An 18147-nucleotide genomic window follows, 5' to 3' on the forward strand; every position below is an offset into this window, starting at 1 on the left:
TAGAATTTCGTGGGTCGCCGATAAATATACTGTAAAAATAATCAACCCTCTTATTTAATTCAGATACCAGTGGTTAAAAAGCATATGTCGTAAAGGATGTAATTGTTCTTTGCGTTTCCTTTCAATCTGTACAAAGCTCGTTATAAATGCCTTCTCGTAGCTCATGAGGACAACTTTGAATATTCTCTTCTAACGTATCCAAGAGGATAATCATCATGCCACACCAAGGGGAGAAGACCATCGGGATTCTTGTATCGTCACAACACAACTGAATCACTGTACTAAATATCCTCATACCGAGTAGATAAATCTAGCTACGGCTGACGTTTTGGTGCTTTACGATCCACTCAGATCTTGGAGCCATTATACTGAAGAACTTGAGTTATCGTTCAAAGTCTGAATGTCGAGGCAAAGCCACACAAAATACCCATTCATCTTTGATTTTATACAGTTCGATGAGCTAGTTGTATCCAGAGCGTTTGGGAGTATATGGGTGAGATCCTAAGACTGAAGCACGCATCACATCGTTTGTGCCATTGAAACAGAAAGGTGGAATTGCATCGCGTTCGCTTCGGTAATAGAACGATAACGTGCAAGAACAGCATCGTTTTCGATGATAGTAGAGGAAAAACAAGGCCGTGCTGCATCGCTGATGTCGCATATTATGGCATCACTCTGGTCACAATGCAAAGCATCGCATTCCCATAACTTGGAATCTTTAGTGAGCCGCTTGCTCTGTTGCTCTGTCGGGTTCATTAGTATCGGTGAAAGTTAGCTAGCCTCGAAATTGAATTTGGTGTCTACCTTGGGTCCTTCGGTCGGTTGCTGTGTCGAATTATTCATCGTCTTTCTAGGTCGACGTTTCTATTCGATGGAATTTTATTTTATTCTTGCGCTCTGTACAATGAACTGTTGTGATCTGGGAATCAAACCCGTTTCTGGTACACAGTTTGATATCCTGACATTAGGTGGTTTTATAAATATACAATGCTATATGGATCTGATGTTTTCACGAGAATGTCTTGATATTTTTTAATTGCAAACCTTCCTTCAAGACCTCAAAGCTTACTATTTGGTTCCATTGCCGGCTGAGTGGCAGTCCTTTGACTTTGCATTTGGTATGGATATCTCGTTATCGATCTCTGTATTGGTATCCATAATGTTTGGAGCCATCCTTCCAAAACTGACGATAGTGTCTTTCGGGTATTCGTCCGACCATACACAGCAACGATCCCTTTCAGTTTTTGGGTGATAGCTATTAGTGCGATGAATGTACATAAAACTGTCGGTGTAAATGTTTTAAACGACTCGATCTCACAAGATGGAATGCAATTTTAAATAGTCACTGGCTACACGGAAGGATGTGTGTTTCCAAACGAATTTCGATTCTTTAAAGTAATCTCCGTCGTGATATTAGTCAGTCAGAGTTTTCTGCCGAGAAACGAAGTTGCTTCCGAACGCAGTAGAAAGTACTCCACTCGTTAAATAAATCGTGCAAGGGACAATGGGGTCTGGAAATTTGAGAGCGAGAACCATGGAAGGCACAAGTGTATTGTCTCAATTGCATACAATTCATTTATGTTATTTTGTAATTATTTGATAAATTTATTCATTTTAAATTCATACATCAATTTTTCTAGAGTTTGTCTCCAGTGTTATATGGATCATGTATCATATGAATCAGTTCATATATAGAGGCTTTGTATGTAATAGAGAGAAGGAAAATAAATACCTATCACAAACAGTAATTTCGAAAGGAAGAAAAACATTTATACAATAAAGCTTTCTTTTACATGTTGTAAAAAACATACTTATGACATTACAGAAATTAACATTACATGGAAAGATCTCTTATGAATGAAACACAGCTTAGTTAAACAAATGCACATAAAATAAAATATAGTTCTTTTACAAACTTGACAGAGCATCTGCAATCAATATGTTTAATGCCGATATTGTATTCCTGCAGCATCAGACTTCGCTTCAATATTCTGATTTTTGTTGTTTCGTAATCTTTATGAAAGTAAGGTAATTGTCATTAATGAGTACAATACTCGGAGAAGGAACTCATCTAACACACTCTTCAAAATGATTCAAGTTTAGTTTGGGATTTTTCCAGAGAATAAAAATAGCACACTGGATGATCCACCCCATATTTAACTTTTTGAATCAATACTTCAACATCCCCAACATCACCTGCATCATCTTGCAATTTAAATGATTGACTGACATTCGGAGCTGAACGAACTGGTTAACCTTTAAGCATGGCTTTTAATTTGTCAAAATATTCCTGACACTTGTCAGACCAATGCAGTTTGAATTTCTTTACTCATCAAATTTGCCAGAGACTTGGCAATTATGAAAAAATTCGAACAAAGCCAGCCAAACGCTAAATCGCATCAGGTGCTTTGAATAATAGGGACTGGAATTCAGAGATAGCCTTGAAGTTAACTTCTACAGTTTTACCTTGACCGTGTCCCATAATATGATACACTCTATGCAAAACTTTCTTTTCCCTGTATTAAATATTTGATACGCATCGCTAAATCGATCAAAACAATTTCCAAATGGTTCCAAGTGATCTTTCAAGGAATCATAGATGATGACGTCATCGATGTATGCGTCAGTTATTTAGACCAGATGTTATCATGCTCATGAAGGTTAGTTGCAAATGACAATACTTTATATAGGTAAAGTCTATCCGAACTTGCAAACTCCGACGTTTCATTTGCTCTCTCCGTTAATACATTTTGAGAGAATTCTGTCAAAAAGTAACACTTTGTGACATAATTCGCATTTGCAATTTTTTCAATGCAGTCCTAGATACTTGGCATAGGAGACATTGTTGACATTTCTATCGTCAGTACAACTACGGATTGTAATATTTTGCTTAGACACATAAATTTATGCTGCACTCCAGTTTCTTTTACTTGGTTTTATGAAACTTTCTCTCATATAGATTGCAACCTTTTCCAAACATTCCTGCTTGAGAGGATTCATGCAATAAATATGCTAGTTCACAAGCGTAGAATCTACATTCTTCTATCTCCTTCTCTCTCTCTCTCTCTCTCTCTCTCTCTCTCTCTCTCTCTCTCTGTATATATATAAAGCAAGAGATGAAGTAGGATTTTGTAATGGTAAGGGTTTAAAACAGTTAAATCTCATGTCACGACTATGGGTTTGCCAAAAGCAGACACGCAACAGTCCTTTTCAGAGCCAGCCACATCTGTAGAAGAGAGATGTACCACTCAAAGAAAACTTAAACCCTTTTCCCTTGACTGAATGGTGTATGTGCGTGTTTCTTTACACATAATAACTAAAACCAAGGCATAGAGACACTTACGTTGTTTTATTCTGGGAATATTTTCGTTTTGAATTACCCCGAAAATGTCACAATACAGCATTAAAGTACACTTTCTTCTAGTTTCACTCTATGTCTATCTTTCTACATTTCATCACATTCACAGATTCCTCCTCGTATTCAAAGACATGTTCGAACAGAAAGACCATTTGATGGATCGTTTTGTGTGGTGTTACAAAGAGTGGCAATCGGCTTATGTTCCACATCAAGAATGTCAAAGAGAATCCATTGTCTTTGTTAAAAAGGCATTACGTTTGCTTTAGGGTTTATTTTTTTAAAAATGAATCACAATGAAAATTTAACAATACATCATTAAAATACACTTTCTTATTCTTCTTTTAATCTCTGTCTCTGCTTTTGAATTGGTTCACCAGCACATGGTCGTCGTTGTATTATCTTTTTTCTTGTTTTTTTTTTCTTGCATTTATTGACTGGAATGCGTTCAACTTTTAAAAGTATCTCCTGTACCTCCTCTCGTTTGTTTTGTTTAATCTCTCTTATTTCTTAAGTGACTCTGAAGAACAATGTCCGTTCTCCAGACAATGAAAACAGGTATCTTGACCTCTGTTTATCTTTTCTCCTGTAGTTACTTTGCTTTGACCATGTGTTCATTCGATCGCCAGATATCCTTTCTCATGACAGATATAGCAAGTGACTTGACATTTATCTCGCGTGGAGGAATAGTTCGTCGTCTTCTCGGATGTATATTTTTGTATTACACTCCTCAAAACTCTGACCAGAAGGGTAAGCTGAGTTGACTCTTCCACTTTCACAGTTTGAGAGATAATTGAATATTCTGACTCTAAGACACTAGCTCAATATATATATGAGCCCGTCGCGTGTAAAACCTCTTCAAAAGAACTTTTTTAAACAAAATGAACAATCACATCATTTCAGTGGAAAAGTTGAAGAAGGTAAGAGGCATTATGTGACATACCGCCTCAAACACGAAATGACGTGCTGGCTCAAATCCATGCGAGCACTTTGAAGAAGAAATGAGCGAGCTTGAATCAACACCATCCATGTCTGCCCCAAGACCAAGAAAGTCTGCCCCAAACAAAAGCCATTTAGTCTCTAAAGTTATTACCACATTCAAGAGAAGCTAATTTACACACTCCAATGTCCTTGGCAAAATTCAATACGGAGTGCACAAGATTATCAGCACCAAATACAACATCGTTCAAATTAGCATGTGTGTATCCCGGGTCATCTTCGTTGGTCGAACGTAAGTAGTATAGGGGAATAGGGGTTCTGGCGCACCTATTCTCCTGCGTGGTCTAGGTGAGTAATGTAATCTTTCTCCATACTACTGTGGTTGGGCTTACTTGTCCCTTTATGGGTGCTCTGGCTCACCTTTTTGGGAAAATGTTGTTTTTGCTCCCTTGTACCTAATGAGGGTGTTCTTGTCTTACCTACCTCTGATGTGTTATTGCGGTGTTTTGCTTATGTCCATGAGCAAGTGTATCGTTGCCATCGCTACAGTATCGCTTATCGTCGAAGAGACATAATACTTTTTGTTAATGAGTATAGTGTAGATTTGATGTCGTTGTGATCGGTAAATTCTCATGGAGCAGTAATTCATGTATCCATGTAATGCTTGTGTAAAATGCTGGTGTGTGGCTACTTTGGCAGTGACATTTTTTTTACTCCTTTGGCTTTCTTCATGAGAACGTCATCGTCGCGTGTAATGCAGTTCATTTTGGATCGAAGTCCGATGAATTCCGCGATGGATATGCCACAAGTTTCATTTTTGAACTTTCCTGGCACTTTTTGTATTGTCGTTACATGGATGTGATGATGTGATGGATAATCACTGAAGCCAGAGAGTTGTCGGTGTTGATGCAGGTCTGCGTAGACGTCGTCGGTGTGAATTTCATAAATAAAACAATGCACATTAGGAACCTCCAGCTACGCAAGGGCTTCCACCAGGATTAGAGAGAGCTGGATTCAAGGAAGTATATACCTCCAAAGGATTAGAGACGTCTCTATTCAAAGAATTTCTGTAGCTCGGCAAAAAGAGAGGTTTTTGGAATCACCGTCAAAAGAGGAACTACGGTAACAAGGAAGACAATTGAGTTTCCTAAAATATCTAAAGAAGAAGTGTAGTAAAGTATATAAAGATATTGAGCAGTTGGAAAAAGTACTGAAGAAAAATATAAGAGGAATGAGAAGAAACAACAACAAACTGAAGAAAGAAAGAAAGTCGATATCAGTGCGCCCAAAACAACAGGAAAAGGACTCCGTTGTGGAGGAAACATCCGTTACTTTCATACTCCCGCTGAGATCAACTCTTGACTCATGTTGATCTTCGCCTCCGAACAAGAGGGAAACGTGGGAGTGGAGGTCGATAACGATATGGTGGAAATCCTCAATCATCTTCTGAATCAAAAGCTGGTGACGTCGAATCAATATCGCATTTTGTACGAGGACTTGATATAGACTACATGGATGATACCACTCTGTTGTTTAACTAGAGATCTGATGAGTTCACGATGAGGTACAATCCTCAGTTGCAGCTCGAACAGCAATCGTTGTACGAAATCGTCCACATCTCCGCCGAACACCTTCTTCAATGCCACTACGAACAACAATATGTCTTCATACGTGAACACTCTTAAGCAAAACCCGATCACGATCTCTCCAGGTGGCTAAAACACTGACGACATTGCCACTGAAATCTTTAGACTGATCACTGCAAACAGATACGTCTCAGTAAACATTAAAATCGAACCTAACTATTCCACACTGCGAACTCGCATCAATCTTTCTGAAGATTATATCGTGCGATTCGACGACAGTATCTTCATAGGGTCTTTCCTCACGGTTAGCACTGTAACACTATGGAGTGTACTAGGGATATCTGTCAGTCAACATCCTCGCCGTCAACAGTCTCCTCATCAACTGCTCTATCTCCTTGGTATCCTTGTCCTCCACAGGCTGTGTCTCCAACGTGATTTATTCCACTTCAAATAATGTCCAACCTGCTCTCCATGCAACTTTGTCTATCCCTTCATTTACTTTCCCATCATGAACACGTACGCGATCTTGGAAATTACTATGTGGCTGACCGATCAGTCAAGGCAGACGAAGCAGGAGCCACCGAAACAGCCTCTTCATCTGGACCAGGACAAAATATAGCTAGCAAAATCATGTCTCAAGTATCAGCACCCTCTCCTGCGTCAGAGATACCCGTATCCAGAGAGGTGTAGCAGGCTCTTCAAAAAAAAAAAACGTCTAGGGTCCACAGCAAGCGAGCCGAAAGAATTTTACAGGACTTGGACAAAAAAGATCACCCCACCAAACCCCTCCTTAGGCGCCATTATGTCCGGGTATGGCTTAAAGCCATTATGGTTATTTTTATCACACTCTTATAACATATCATCAAGTATTCGAGATTCACTCACGATTATCTCCGTCGCAACTATGATAGTCCCATGAATGACTCTACCACCGAATACGAGTACGTGGAGTATCAGGACACCAACATCACCAATATCAACGCGAGCACTCATCGAAAAATAGAGACGCGTGACGAAGATGTGTATATGATTCCTCATAACTTCTTTTTTTAAGTCAGTGGAAATAGTGCGTGAGGATACCGGTGCGGATTATGGTGCTGGATCTCAGATCACGCTCCAAACTAACGGGTGGTCTTTTTTTCAAGTCAGCACAGTATCAATTGAACAACCAAACCGTCGAAGAAACCAACGGTTGCTTACCTCAAGCCATCACCATCCTGAACTTGATCATGTTCAGCGATGACTACATGCGATCGTGTGCTACCAGCATGTTGTGGTTCAAAGACACAGCTGCTGAAACATGCGGTTGGATACGAGTTTGATAGTGCTGGAGACATGCTTCCTTTGGCGGCTGTGCCTGATTATACTGCCCTCAATGGACAAAATTTCAGAGCCAATTTCTCTCTTGCACATGATCTTAACTACAACGTTGGAGTTACCGCTCGGCGTGCTTTGGGCGATAGTGGATATACGATCTGCATGTTTCTTCCTCTCAGTAGCATCTTTGGCGTGTGTCGAGATCTCCATATCATCTTTAGATCCGTTAGACACACGCTGGTGTTGGAAAGATTTTCCTCCGCAAAATACATACACAGATCATCAGCTCCAGTCAGTGGAAAATTCACCATGACGTGGTTGTCGCTGTGGATGCTTAAAATCACACACTGTACCACACACATGCTCGAACTGGAAACAACCTTAGCACGATGTACCAAAATATTGTACTTCGAACATGCAACCGTTTACGGCGGCGCAGATCACCGATACGTGGAGAGTCGCCACCAATCCAGGCAGCGAACTTCCCAGACATGTCTTCGTAGCGTTACAGCGGGCACCGCAACGTGATATCCAAACTGGAAACAAGCACATATTCAAACATCCCATTCTGTCTTGCATTCACATCCTCATCGACTCCAGACAATACCCCAAGAGAGAACTCGAGTTCAATTTGGATCCAGCTACCGAAAATTATCACCACGTGTACATGATGCTGATGGGTAGTCATGCTGAGATATAGCTACTACGTTATTCAAACAAAAATGCTGGGTGCATTCTGGACCCTGAACGGCATGACTACCCATTGGCATGTCCCATCTGGTGTTGCAAAGGCAAGTTTTGGACGGTCTTCCCTACGAACTGGAACTTACCAATATCCCTTGGACAAGTCTATTTTAGAAAAATATTTAGCGTTGGTTATTCCGGCAAATATGGACTCAGGATCCGGTAACATTTCGACCTGAAATTCTGTGATCCTGTTTAATTTCCGATAGTCGACGCAAAAGCGATGATCGCCATCCTTCTTTTGAACCAAAACAACCGGTGAACTAGGCGCAGATTTGGCTGGTTCAATGACCCCTAAGTCAAGCATAGTTCTAATTTCGTCCCGTACAGTTTCTAACTTTGCATGAGGTAGTGGATAGGGTTTCAGTTTCACAGGTGTTTCATCCAGCAACTTCAAACTGAACTATTCTAGTAAACGAGGAAAGGTGTTTTTTGTTGTTGAGCATCATCGCGCAATTCTAGTGCCTCGTGCGATCTCACCGGCGTGATGAGTTTGCCTGTGACTAAGGCCTGAAGAGATCTGGGTGTTAGATCCTGTTCAATCCTTGGTTTTGCGTATTGTATGGACTGAACACGTGGACATTCGTAGCTCATATGTCTCCCTCGCTTTGCTACTTCATACGATTGTATATAGTCACCACTTTCCCAGAATGTACCGCAGTCTGGACCAGATAATGTCTTTTTTATAAGTATGAAGCCACATCCGCGCAAACCCTTCCGTGAGCAAAATATGCCCTTCGCAAGGTCGATGATGTAAGTATCATGGTGTCGCTCTCGGTTAATATATTTCACGGCACTTAGACCATGTAGTGTCATGTGCCTCTAGAACCATATTTTCCGCACTTATTACATTTTCTTTTGGTTAAAAGCGTCCAGATTCATGCATTTGGTCTTCACAGGACCTATTTAATAATAATAATAATAATAATAATATATTTTAGATCCCTATCAAATTTTGATTACTACAAAACAGAAGGTCTATCTTGGAAACATTTTTCATACGTACAATCTTCATTTCTGCTTAAAGTTTCCGAATATTTAAACATTTTTTATGCAAGAATACATTTATTTTGATAGAAGAATACAAGATAATTCAGCATAACTCAACTTCAAGGAACATGCTGTTTTTCCCCTTATGAAACTAACTGAAAGTACCATGCACATTTATGGCCCATAGGTTCAGATTCTGCGTTATGGCTGGCGTTCTCTCAAACTCAACATCACGATATTAGCTGCAATGTGATTTTGTAAGAGTGAAATTTTAACTGCAGAAGAAATAATGACATTTTAAATTTTGTAGATTCGTTTCTTTAACTTTTAAGAATCAATTGTACATGCTAACTAGAAATAACAGTATGAGGAACAAGAATCTCTTCAATGGATTGACGCTCTCCTTGTCAGAAGGAATTAAAGAAGAGATCTTTCTATTTTTAAATTTGTGAGTGCTAAACTATCTCGGATATTCTTCATCGATTACATTTGTTTTCAAATTTTCATACTGCATGTCAGCGAGGCACCAGTTTCGTTTATGACAAGGTATACATCATAAGAAGTGTTTGGGTAAACATCCCATGTCATAATGGCCATCCATATGGATGGAGTAGTGACACAAAGATCTTTACGACAGTCGTTGTGGCAGCTATACTGAATTTCAGACAGGCACCATTTTCATTTAGGACCAATGTTATAATAAAACACCCATATTTATATAGCTATCCATTTGGAAATAGTTATGACAACAATATTTTCAAGGCATGACTTTCCATTCAGGATTAGCAAAAACATGATTTTCAAGATGGCTGCCATATTGGTACTGCACCATTTTCATATCATTTAAGACCAACAAAATATCATAATAAGCCTCTTGGTGAAAACCTCCCGTTTATACATTCATTCATTCGGGAGATTTTAAAAGATGACCACTATGTGGATAGTGCAATATTGGTTGTCAGATTTGCACCATTTTCACTGATGAAAAACTGGATATCACACTAAGCATTGTGGTGAAAACATTACGTCAAGATGACTTTCTGTTGTTTATTGAAAAGTTGTAATAACAAGACTTTTAAGATGGATACTGTGGTGGTCACACTGGATGCCAGATTATCACAGTTTTTATTTACAACCAGTTAAACATCATAAGAAGTCCTTAACTGAGATTTCCATGTAGGATAGGCGCCATTATTCTCGTGACAAACAATTATCAGAAGTCTTCTAGTGAAAATACCATGTTGATATGACTATTCATTTTCAAGATGATTCACATATGCATCGTTATTTAGGAACCACTATGCATCATAACACGTTGTTTAATATGACCATCCACACAAAAAAAAGTAGCGTTTCAATTTAGGGACATATTGGACGTCAGATCAGATTGAATTTGAATTTAGGACCCACTAGATATTATAAGACGTCTTTTAGGCAGAATCGCAGATCGATATCAGCATCCATTAATTTTCATAATGACCAACAATACCATGGGATGAATGTGTGTATAAAGTTTCATGACAATGCTCCAAGTACTGTATGAGGAGTAGCCATAAGAAACATGTAATTATGGATGGATGGATGGATGTCCAATGATGGACAAAAGACCATCCCATACATTCTTCTGATCTTGTTTTCTATTACTTTTAGTAGTAAGTTGTTATACCTTACATATTTACAGAAATGCGATACAATACATAATCAGAAAGTTACAGTAATAGAAACTAAAAACATTTTAAACTATTTAAGGAATTAAAAGTTAGAGAAATACGTTGACGGAATACGTAATAAGAAATACGTGCTGGAGAATTCTTATGAGTGAAATTTAAATAGTATCAAATCTAATTTATATAGGTAGTAATTAGTTTTCCAATTTGTGCATACTGAACACCTATCCATTAGTTACAACATCATTTGAAACTTGTTGTATGGATACTGATTCTTCAATACCATGTCTCTGGGTTGAATTGAATCCATGCTTAAGCACATGATCCTTAATATGTTTCTTCTGCACAATTATTTTTCCGCATAATGGACAATGAAAGTGACCTGGCTTTGCATCTTCGTGTGGAATGTGACAAAGAAGTGTAAATTTACTTTAAAATGAAAGTCTGCTTAAGATCTCAATCTAATTTCATATGAAATCATTTATAATATAGAGGAACGTCTAAAAATAGAAACCTCGGTATACCGGAATGTCCTCGAGACCGAATAATTTTATAGTCCCGAATTTTCACTTCTTTAATATCATCATTTTTTCCCTAGTAAATGCAAGCCCTCTCAAATATGAATACCGAAACAAATTTTGATACCAAATTCAAATTTTATGTTTTAAAATGTCCCTGATACCGAAACTAAACATATTTAATTGGTAACACACGCAGAAACAGATCAGTTATATTTACCATGAATTGTAATAGTCTAATCGGATAAACAGGGACCGGGTTGAATGAAGCATTGTTTATTTGGGTTTTCTTTAAATTAAATGTAAGGGCTTAAGTAACCAGGCACTTGGACTCACTTTTGGGTTTTGCCGACGGAGACAGACAATATAGTGTTCGAAGAGTCGAAATTCACTCAAATCATGTTCAATAGAGAAAACTCATGAGTATGTATGTATGTATGTATGTGTATATATATATATATATATATATATATATATATATATATATATATATATATATATATATATATATATATACAAACGTGGCTTGACACCATATTTGTTTCAAAACTTTCGAGGTAATTTTCTACATAAGCAATCTGATGAATTTTGTATATGAAACTCTCTAACTGATGCAGCTTCTTTACAGAGAGACACGTTACATCTACAGAAAACATAATAGCAAAACTAATAACCAAAACTAACCATGCACAGTCCTTCTATATGAAATAAAATAATAAATTCGACTGCAAAGTCATCTAGTTATAAGTATATTGTAAAAATGCATGAAATCAGTTTGTTATGAGAGAGTATTAGTATACTGATATCCCATATAAATCAATGTAATATATCATATTTCGAAATCGTCTTATTAATATTTATTGCTTCATAGGTTCACCTTTAGATGTATACTTATTTACAATGAACCTCGTCTTAATGGACATTCTTTATAAAGGAATTATCAAACAATTGCGGATCTTTCAAGAACCAATGCCAGTTGAGTAGTACTAAATGCTAAGCTGGCGAAATATGTTTATTATGAGAAAAACCAAAAAAAAGAAAACTTACTCAGATTGCACAAATTGTTAGATGAACCAGAGGACTCACTTTGGTAAAGGTAAAGGCCAAAAAGGTGGGAAAATGACAGGGTAAGAGTCATTTACACACTTAAGTCATAAAATGGGCTTGTTAAAATTAGGTTCATAAAGTACCGGTGTTTACTTGATCATAATAAATATAAACTTGCAATAACAGAAGAGTCCTAAAGCATCACATGTACAGTATATTTCTAATATTTCTCATTATAAATCCCAAAATTGTTGTGTTTCATTTTAAAAATCATTGCGTTTTGCAGGATGATAATTTCTTATTACTACAGAAAAGGAAGAAAGTCAGGGATCATTAATAATATAAATTATTGCCCTTACAATGTTGACAGGTTACAGACTCAGATCCCATGGGTCAACAAGATGACAGGGATCAAATGTGTGAACTTTGTAATTAAGGCTCTGTTATCCTCTCTCTGTCAAACAGATATCACACTACTGCTAATCTAAACAGCGATCTCCATCAATACTGTTAACAAGATTCCTCCACACCACATGATGATCAAAAGTTCATGTGAAATCATTCTGAGAGAGAGAGAGAGAGGAAAATGCATCTTGGTACTGGTAATAATTATGCAAAATACAATATATAATCAGTGAATATTCACATTAAACATATTTCAAAAAGGTTAATTCTTATCTTTGGCTGCTGAGGAAAATCAAAATATACATTCCTCTTCAGTATAGGGTCATCTGTTATAAAGGTTATATTCAGCCATATCTGGACTACTGTAATGTAATTTGGGGTAATACCTCTAACTCAAACATAACAACACTTTTAAGACTCCAAAAGAGGGCTTGCCATTTAATTCTAGATCAAAGTATAGACCATTTTCAGTATGCAATGAATAATATAAAGGTTTTAACAATACATGAAAGAATATTTCTTAGAAAGGCCAAATTGATGTATAAAGTATCCAGAAAAGACATTCCTGTCTATCTAAGCAATATCTTTCACCAAAGAGGTGCTGATGGCACTCCAAATTCAAGGTTCATAAGAAGAAAAAGTTACATTATACCAAGGCCAAAGAAGGAATTGTTTTAAAAAAAAGTTTTCAATATACTGGTCCACTTGTATGGAACAACATTCGCAGTGACATAAGGCAGGCTCCTAGCATTTCATCTTTTCACAATCAATGTCTTAAATGGATGAAATCTTTAGAAAATTGAACAGTTCTAGTATAATAAATACCGCCTGCTCTTCTGTAATTTTACATCATTTTCATAGCCGAATTTTTCAATGCAGGATTATATTTTATGTTTTATATATGTTCATGTGTTCACAGATGCCTGTTCATGTGTTCCAGGCTTGATACTTTGAATTTTAAAATTACTTAATTATTTAGTGTCAAGCCAGACTCTTCACATCATGTTGTATATACTGTATATATTGTACATAACAGATAGAAGGCCTCAGGGTAAATTAGTTCTGTAACTAACTGAATTACCTTCTCTAAATAAAGTCTTATTATTATTATTATTATTATTATTATTATTATTATTATTATTATAATTACATAAGAATCATTAGTTATGAGAGCGTCACACAATCATTGATAAATAGCAATGGCCTATCTAGGTTGTCTACCTTCTTGCATAGAAAATAAACACATTTTAATAAACCACCTATTTGCAGAGCCAACTTTTCATTTAACGCGAAATAGCTCGATCCCAACAGTTTTAGCATAAACTGTAATCTAGGGTGTGGATGAATGGACGGACACCTGACACGTACACCGACATCATAACGATGAATAAAATACGTCATGCTCCTGCCAAGACAGGAACGACAAAAGGACCTGCCATAAAACTGATGAATATTATTTTATGTTCTTATTTTAGAGAATACTTCGGAATAGAAACAGACGATGTTGAATCGCGAGACATAACTAGTAATCACGCATAATTTTAATGTATAAACATTAATTATTTAGAGAACAAAAAAGAAATTAATTTTAACTAATAATATTATTCTGCAGTCTATGAATGGTAACCTATAAATACGATCGGTGAAAATAAATACATAAAAAGGAAAACAAATGGAACACATATACAAAGGCTTATGAATTTCTCATTTACTCGTAACCTATACACACAAACGAATTTATACTAACAGAGTATATTTTTGGATGAATTATGCCATAGTTTCAAAAACAGAAATATAAAAAGCGCTCGAAAGAGTACACACAACCTGCAAATAATTGCAATCAGCCCTTGATCGTTTAGACTCTTTGTTTATGCTTTGTACTGAAGAACTATATAAATTGGTTCTGAGCACGAATGGAAGAATACATACGGTACTTTAAATTTCAGATGCATGAATCTTTGATGTAAGTGAAACAACGTGAAAAGTACGAAAGTATGAAATTTGTTGATTTATACAGGATACAGAATTTCAAAAACCCTTTTAAAGGTGTTGTCTAGAGCATGGTATTTTATATATGAAGTTGTTTTGGTTACCAACGGGAAAGTTATCATCGATGAAGTAAATTTCCGTATTCTACATGTTATCAGCACATGATCTGGAAAAGGACGTGAAATTATATGCAGCAGTACATATATTATCCATTTTTCCATTTGTTCTAAAAGATGTATGAGTATAGGAACTATTTTTGTGTAATTTTCTTTCACCTGGAAATGTTGGTTCTAGGCACGGATGTTATAAATAAGGGAACTTGCAGTAATGAACAGACTTTGGTCGATTGTTACACTATATACCCTCGTTTTACGATTTTTGTCTAATATAAGGAATAGCCTTTTCATTTACTGGTGGTTAGTATCAGATGGTTATTGTAAAAGTAGTTATACTGATGTTTATTTTGGCATCAACTTGTGCTGTGACAGTCAGTGGTAAGAAGGTCGTGGTTCTGAGCGCAGATGTGTCGCTTCAAAGAAACGAGTGTAGGTACCTTACATAGGAAACAGCTCGTGTGAGCAATGATTTGAAGTGAATACGCGTCACTGTTGATGTCATATTTAGTAGTAGAAATAAGTTTTAACTTACTAATGGAAAATTTAACATGAACAGTGATAGCTCCAAATTGAGGTTTAATATTTTGCAAACAAATTTTCTCTATAAACGTAAGACACGGAAGTGATGATTTTGTCGTATTGCAGTGACATAAAATGAGAGGGAGAGAGAGAGACAGACAGACAGACATAGAGCGAGGTGTTTTCATATGCATTCAGTTTAGCCGTGAGAAAAAAGAAGAAAAAATCTCCTTACATTACAGTATTCCATGCATAAAAAATATTATTATTTCACTTTACATGAAGAGATAGGGGTATCAGATTTATTCATTTATTATCTCTTATTTTGTTGTTGTTGTTTGTACAATTGTTAATAAAGGGAAATTACTCTTGAATTGGTTCCCAGCGTGGTTGCTTGGCAGTGATTCTAGCTGTGGACTTCCGGTTCTTCTTACGGACGTGCACTGCTAGATACTGTTGTATATGCCCACACAAACAAGATTTTCATACAAAATTTTCATATTGCTAGCTTTGCTAAGTAAATTATAACTTATAGAAGTATAAGAGAGACCATGGTATTTGTCACAAACAGGTACAGTAATCATCACGACCATCATTTTAATGTTGCAGTAAATATTCATTGCACTACAGTATATTCAGGTAAGCTACAATGTAAGACGCCTTCGCTGGTAATTTGTTTTCTGTGCCCATGTCTTACAGTGTGGGACTGTTTATAGCCACGATATCTCATTTCATTTTAAACATTAGTTTACAGTGACAAGACAAAATAAATTTTATTTAGAGTCAGTTTCATTACATATCTTTCTTCGTAAAAACAGCTGTGGACTGTCATCGTCACGGGTTCGTTACAAAGAAAATCAGGAGTATACGTCAATAAATGAAGGGATGGGGGGGGGGGGGTATAACCTGTATAACCCCCATCCCTTGATACATTTATGGATACTCCTAATTTTCTTTATAATAATGGAATGTTATGCTGGAATGTTGCACTGTATACAATCAGATTCAGAAAATGTTACTATTACTTTACAACTGTGTTTAAATGCACATACATAACGGTTGGCCCATACACATTTAAGCTAATTATCATCCCCAATTAATAATCTCTGAATGAAAATTCAATGCAGAAAAGTCAAATTGCATGAATATGAAATACCGTTTAAAATAAATTGGTTAAAATAATGACTGGCCAATAACATTCATAAGATACCATTTACATGAAAGCTGATTTTAAATATACAAGGAAAAGATGCAGACAGTGTATGCACACATATGATTTAAGATCTATCCGTCACAGAATAAGCAACACATTTACGCAATCACTAACTACAATCAAATATACAAATAGGTAGATCTTAAATGCTAACAATGCATTCAGTTTAGGTAGCAGCTGGAATTTATTTACTTTTGTTTACATATGGAGCATTTACACAGTAAGCTACCAGACCAGGTCTTTAATTGCAGTTTAAAACTTACAATTTTAAAGTGTTCTTAAATCATTGGATAGAGAATTCCTTAATTTTGCTGCTGCATACCTGAAGTATTGGAGCCCATATTTTGATGTTCTTATGCCTAGGATCTCCACAGTTTGCATACCTAAAAGAGTAAGATGTTTTTAAAACTAATAGATCATTTAAGTCAGCTGGACATTTCTTGTTTAAAATTTTCATAACTTCATTTTTCATAGTCTTCATCATACCAGTGTACTCTAGAAGTCCAGTTTGGGGCCTCTCTAAATGGTCATATTGGCCCCCTCCTAATATTCTAAATGAGGAGCCCTTTGGGCTTGTAAAAAAAAATCTGATTTCCCTGAGAAACTACATGCAGCAAAGCAACATATTAAAAATTGTGAACAAATTTTACATTTATCAAGCTGAATTCACGCAGGGGATGAATTTTTAAAGAAAGACTTGATTGATTTTTAGTACAACTTAAATACAAATCCTATTGATCATTTTCAGATACAATTTTTAGCTGGCCAAACCTATCCCATAGCCGTATCTGGTACAGTCATGCGCATTTGACGTAGGGCAACTCGAGTGACCTACACTTCTTACATGAATAGAACATTTGTCATTTTAGATCGCCGCAGATAGTAGTAAACAATAATATGCCAGCCCACAAGTATAAGAGTTGAACTGGATGTTTTCATCAAGTATTTGTAACAATAAATGAGAATCTATTGCTTTATGTTACTGCATCATGACTCTCATCTTAACCCCCCCCATCTTATGACTACATGGTAATCAATAATCCGAAAATAAACAAGTTAAATTGTCTAATTAGCAGCAAACAATGAACACCAAAGGCGGCACATCACATTTTAAGTATATCACATATTAAGCAGATTCCTCAAAGATTTGCCATTTAGTTAATAAATTAAATTTGAATGAATGTGAATCCCAAACCTGCTTATGATACATTGAATTGGCTAAGGAATTTACTCTTTCTCTCTCTCTCTCTCTCTCTCTCTCTCTCTCTCTCCTTAGTTTACTAACTCCTTGAATAAATATGGATAATAATGATGAGTTAACTCATCCTGCGATACATTGGCAATGGCTACTTGCTATAGTAATATCAGCTATGTGTAACTCGTGTGGCTTCTTGGATTGGGCTTGGAATCTGATTACATTGGCATTGATAATGCTGTGTTCACCTGTAAGCATCCATCCACTATGAAATTAATTATATGCAACAAAGAGATTTGCAAGTCCTCATGTTTTTTTGAGTATATAGTCTTGAAGAGTCATCTACATACATGTAGATTTGTACAATTTGTAATTCTGGTCACATAGGAAAATCGTCCACCCACCCCTTTCCTTTCAGAAACAGATAATCCAACTTTGTAAGTCCTATCCAGGACCATGGACAGGTTAGAACAAATTCGGGGGGACCACAACGGTCAGGGGGTCCACCGTTGTATCAATTTGTGATTCGTTAGGGCCTACTGGATAA

General features: G+C 36.5%; 1 protein-coding gene across 2 annotated transcripts in view; it reads left to right on the forward strand.

The window, feature by feature from the left end:
- The first annotated feature begins 15622 nt into the window (after positions 1 to 15622).
- The window catches only part of LOC149797409 (uncharacterized), a 42691-nt gene continuing 40166 nt past the window's right edge, over positions 15623 to 18147 (forward strand). The window contains exon 1 of one of the 2 annotated variants that reach the window (XM_089962193.1): positions 15623 to 15831. The gene's annotated coding sequence lies outside the window, so the exon portion shown is untranslated. The remainder of the gene's footprint in view (positions 15832 to 18147) is intronic. The other variant, XM_089962194.1, reaches the window with a different exon arrangement.

The sequence above is a fragment of the Sinohyriopsis cumingii genome, chromosome 6 (genome assembly GCF_028554795.1).
Source record: "Sinohyriopsis cumingii isolate HCF-2022 chromosome 6, ASM2855479v2, whole genome shotgun sequence".
Taxonomy (NCBI): Eukaryota; Metazoa; Mollusca; class Bivalvia; order Unionida; family Unionidae; genus Sinohyriopsis; species Sinohyriopsis cumingii.